The sequence below is a fragment of the Triticum dicoccoides genome, chromosome 7B (assembly GCF_002162155.2).
Source record: "Triticum dicoccoides isolate Atlit2015 ecotype Zavitan chromosome 7B, WEW_v2.0, whole genome shotgun sequence".
Taxonomy (NCBI): domain Eukaryota; kingdom Viridiplantae; phylum Streptophyta; class Magnoliopsida; order Poales; family Poaceae; genus Triticum; species Triticum dicoccoides.
In genome coordinates this window covers 749,104,653-749,110,091 of record NC_041393.1, presented here as the reverse complement: position 1 = coordinate 749,110,091, position 5,439 = coordinate 749,104,653, and positions in this window count along the sequence as shown.

Here is a 5,439-nt window from a genome sequence, read left to right as displayed (position 1 = left end):
GCGACGGCAAACGGCCCGGCGACGGCTCGGCTTCGAGCGGCGAGATGCGGGAGAGAGAGGGGGGTCCGGGCGGCGGCTTTATAGGAGGAGGGGAGGCGCTGGCGTGGGGAAGGGGGCGGCCGGAGGCGGGCGGCGCTCGGACTCCGGCGAGTCTGGGTCGCGGACGGCGGCCGTGTCCCACGCGCGCACGGGAGGTTGGCCGCGGCGGTCATGGGCCGGCGCGGGCGGCTGGGCCTGGGGCCGGCCCAGTCGGCGGAAGGAAACCTTTTTTTTAAAACATTTTACCAGGCAAACTAAAAATAATAAAGACCAAATAAATAAAAATATTATATAGGCATATAATATATCAAAATTTTCAGAAAAAGATTTCCAACAACCTGAACATTATTCTAGCTTCAAATAAAATCTACACAAATTCAGATAATTCAAACAGTGCTCCTGCTCTACTAAACAACAACAACAACAACAACAACAACAAAGCCTTTAGTCCCAAACAAGTTGGGGTAGGCTAGAGGTGAAACCCATAAGATCTCGCAACCAACTCATGGCTCTGGCACATGGATAGCAAGCTTCCACGCACCCCTGTCCATAGCTAGCTCTTTGTCGATACTCCAATCCTTCAGGTCTCTTAACGGACTCCTCCCATGTCAAAATCGGTCGACCCCGCCCTCTCTTGACATTCTCCGCACGCTTTAGCCGTCCGCTATGCACTGGAGCTTCTGGAGGCCTACGCTGAATATGCCAAACCATCTCAAACGATGTTGGACAAGCTTCTCCTCAATTGGTGCTACCCCAACTCTATCTCGTATATCATCATTCCGGACTCGATCCTTCCTCGTGTGGCCACACATCCATCTCAACATACGCATCTCCGCCACACCTAACTGTTGAACATGTCGCCTTTTAGTCGGCCAACACTCCGCGCCATACAACATTGCGCGTCGAACCGCCGTCCTGTAGAACTTTCCTTTTAGCTTTTGTGGCACTCTCTTGTCACAGAGAATGCCAGAATCTTGGCGCCACTTCATCCATCCGGCTTTGATTTGATGGTTCACATCTTCATCAATACCCCCATCCTCCTGCAACAGTGCTCCTGCTCTACTAAAATCCAATAAAAATCATTTTAAAAATACCAAAATTAATTCAAATTTATTTCTCTCCAATTTTCTACTGTAGGGAATCATGTTACCCTAATTTTCATATATTTTATTTTTGGAGAAAAATAATTTGAATAAAACTCAAATAACTCCAAATTTGAAAATAATTTCAAAAGGACTTTAAATTGACCCTTTTAAACTCCCAACTCACATTTCATATGTTTTGAAGAAGTCATTTTATCTTCTCTCATGAAAATCATTGAGTTACATGAAGTTTATGAATTGGAAATATTTCCAAATGAAATTCAAATATTTTCAAATACCCTTTCATTTAAAAAAAATGGAAGAAGTCATATCATCTTCGCTCAAGGGTTTTGTATTTGAAAAGAATTTGAATTCATGAAGATCAGAAAAGAAAATGAAAGTTTGGGAAAGTCCTTTTATTCCCTCTCATTTAACTTTCAAAAAGGTTTCGAATTGCACTCAATCAATCAATCAATCAAAACTATCTATTTATTATAACATTCCAAAATTTAGAATTTTGGGATGTTACAAACCTACCACCCTTAAAATGAATCTCGCCCTCGAGATTCGGAGAGGCTAGAAAGAAATGGATTAGGTTGGGGGTCTTCTCAAAAATCCATCGATCATCTCCGGGGGTCTCGGGTGCTACCACCCTTAGAAGCATGGTTACGGTTCCATCAAAACTCATATACTCCATCCTTACTATTGACAGTGTCGGTATTCTCATATCACGGGAAAATTCCTTCTCTGGGCTCTTCCCGTAGTGGCATAACCTTTTCCTCAATTCTTTTGTCCTTTTCCCTCTTGGTAAGGTTATTCCGAGATTGGGTCTTCTTAGCTGACGGGTCTGGCGCCAATACTAATCAGCTATCAACATCTCATGGTGGTCAACAATTTATGGTTTCTCCTGCAGGAAATGGGTCTGGGTTGATCCTCACCGTATAACCTACGGTTGGCAACAGCTGCCTTGTACAAGGGAAAATACCTATATCATTCTAAGGTTCAAACAAGGTTTAGATCATCGTCTCTCTACTATAGGTAAGTCACTCAGATTTACCATCCCATATAGCAAGGCGAATAATAAGAGTAAGTCGGTATGGTGATCAATCCATCCCGCACCCAAATCATTACCTTGTACATGGTTTAGCGAATCTCGCATTCTAACACTCGGTCATCCTCACAAGCATTGCAGAATTTCTCTTGTCGACGAAACAAATTCGGAAAAATCCATTGATTCTGCAAGCCAAAGAAACATCTATCGTTCCTTAACAACTCTCAGGTTTTGCGTAAACTCCTATAGGATCGTCTGTCGATAAAATCGTAACTTCTTCCAGGGTTTTTCCTTCAGCAAGAATGTGCTTGCTTCTTGGCAGGTCCTAGGGCCTGTGGGTTATGGCCCATCTCATCACTTGTAAACCTTGAACTCATCCTCTGGGCAACTGATCGTTATTCCAACATTCAACTTCCAGCTTCCTAGCATACTAAAATCCATCCAATTGTAATGTCGTTCTTCCTTCTATTTGTACCAAACTGAGACGTGATTACTCAGACTCATCATGGAATTTCCATTGATCCATATTTCCAACATCATACCTCCTTTATATCCAATAGTAATTCATCTCTTCATCCTCGTGGGATATCCCACATACCGAGATAAAAACTCATACTTATGAAGTCCATACTCCACTTCGTGGAACATCATTATTCTTTCCAGGGTCAAGCGTCCTCACAGGAGAATATTGGCCATCTCTGCATGGCACTTCTTCAACTCGGAAACGTGAAACACATCATGAACTTCTGACAGTCCTTCGGGTGACTCCAATTTGTTGGCCACTTCTCCCATACGCTCCAAAACTCGGTATGGTCCTACAAATCTCGGGGCTAATTTTCCCTTAACTCCAAATCGTTTAACTCCTCGCTGAGGGGACACATGAAGACATGCTCTGTCTCAAATTTCATAGACTACCTCCTTGCGTTTTTGAGTCTGCATAACTCTTCTGCCTGGACTGAGCTACCTTCAGTCTATCTCGAATCAACTTAACATTCTCTTCTGACTCCTTGATCACATTTGGTCCAAACAACTGACGGTCTCCAACTTCATCCCACATCAACGGTGTCGGGCTTCTTGTCCCATACAACGCTTCAAAAGGGGTCATCTTCAAACTTGCTTGGTAACTGTTGTTGTATGAGAACTCCGCGTAAGGTAGATTATCATCCCTACTAGATCCATAATCTAGCGCACACGCTCTCAACATGTCCTCCAGAATCTGATTGACTCTCTCGGTCTATCCATCCATCTGCGGATGAAAGGCTGTATTGAACTCTAGCCTAGTACCCAAAGTCTGGTGCAGCTGATTCCAAAACTTTGAGGTAAATTGTGTTCCTCTATCTGATACGATGGTCCTCGGAACTCCATGCAGACATACGATCCTGGTCGAATATATCTTGGTCAACTTCGCACTTGTATAGGTGGTTTTCACTGGGATAAGGTGAGCCACTTTGGTCAAGAAAATCAACTACTACCCAGATAGAATCATGTCCCGTTCGGGTTCTGGGAAATCCGGTAATGAAATCCATGCCAAGCTTATCCCACTTCCATTCGGGTATCGGCATAGGCTGTAGTAATCCTGCTGGCTTCTGATGCTCTGCTTTTACTCTCTCTGGCATACATCACCTACGACTACATACTCCGCAATATCCTTCTTCATACCGGTCCACCAAATACGCTCCTTCAAATCCAAATACATCTTGGTGTTTCCAGGGCGAATCGAGTATGGTGAGTCATGAGCCTCCTGAAGTATTAACTTCCTGATCCTTGCATTATTGGGTTCGTATACACGGTCCTCGAACCATAAGATGTCGTGCTCATCCTTACGAAAACCTTTGGCCTTTCCTTTCCTCATCCTCCCTTTTACCTCAGCAATCTCTTTGCATCCTTCTGAGCTTCACGGATCATTCCCAACAATGTAGACTGAACTTCCATTGCTGCAACAAAACCTTTTGGAATAATCTCCAAATGAAGTTCCCTGAGATGCTCAGCTAACTCCTTTGGTAATCCTCCGCTTATGAGGGTATTCTTCCTTGTTTTCTTTATGGTTGTGTCCTATTTCTCCACAAAGCTTGTATGCACAAGGTTTCTTCATAACCTTTCCATAAGGCCTCAATTTATGGGACACAAGTCAAGACTTTAATAAAGTCCACTTAAATTCCTTCCAAGTGGTTATTCCTTGCCATCCATTGATGGTTTGGTACATCCTCGACCCAGGTAGCAGCACCTCTTTCAAAGAACGGAAGAGCATGCTGGGTTATATCCTTTTCGACTATAGGGTTATTCTTCATGTGATCCTCAATGTTCTGAATCCATCGGTCTGTCTCCAATTGACTCATCGGTCCAGACAATATAAGCTCATCCCCATTCATCTTCTATTGGGTCTATGGGTTTTGGAGTGGGATAAGAGAGATAGAGCGGGATGCACACAATGCAAACAATAGTTTTGAAAAGACATATTTTATTGTGGCCGTCGGAAAAACAACAAACAAATGACAGCTCACAATCGTCGCATCTAACGTAGGTATAACGGGGTTTGGTCTTCTAATGGTCAATAAATCTTCAACGTCACCAAACTCTTCGAGTCTTGATCCTATCTCCGATGGCTTCTTCCGATCGTGCTTGTCCTTCTCAAGTTCTTTTGCCAGATCATCTCTGTTGACGCGAAGTTTCTCCTGGCGTCCTTTAATATTCTGGAGTTGCGTTCCAAACTTCTGGGTTTCAACCTCCTTGACATGAACCATGTCCTTCTTTCCTTCAGTTCCTGACGAATCTTTGATGTCTCAAGGTTTTGCTCCTCTAGCTTGGCTTCTTTCAGCTTCTGGGTCCTGAATTCTTCACGAAACTCTTCCTTATCAAATACTGCTTCTTGTAGGTCCATCTTAACTTCTTGATGTAATGCTCCAGATCCCGGTGTTACATCAGCTAAGGTTAAAACTTCACCTCTTGCTGATAGGTGCTCCATCAGCCTTCTAACATCCAATCCTTCCATGCATATGCATGCTTAACTCAGCACGGTGACAATAGCATAAGCGGGCGATAACATCATGGATAGCATGTTTCTGCTCTTGTCATTTCCATGATCTATCATTCCATAGTTGATATCTCCTGCCTTAGGGTTTTCCTAACAAAACTTTGAGTTTCTAACTCTCCATGTTCCGGTCTTTCTCCGATACACCTTGATCTCGAGTATTGACAGCTTCCATAGTCTGCCAAATTCCATAAGGGGTGCCTTTATAGGTCATACAAATCTGGAAATTCTTCAAAGCC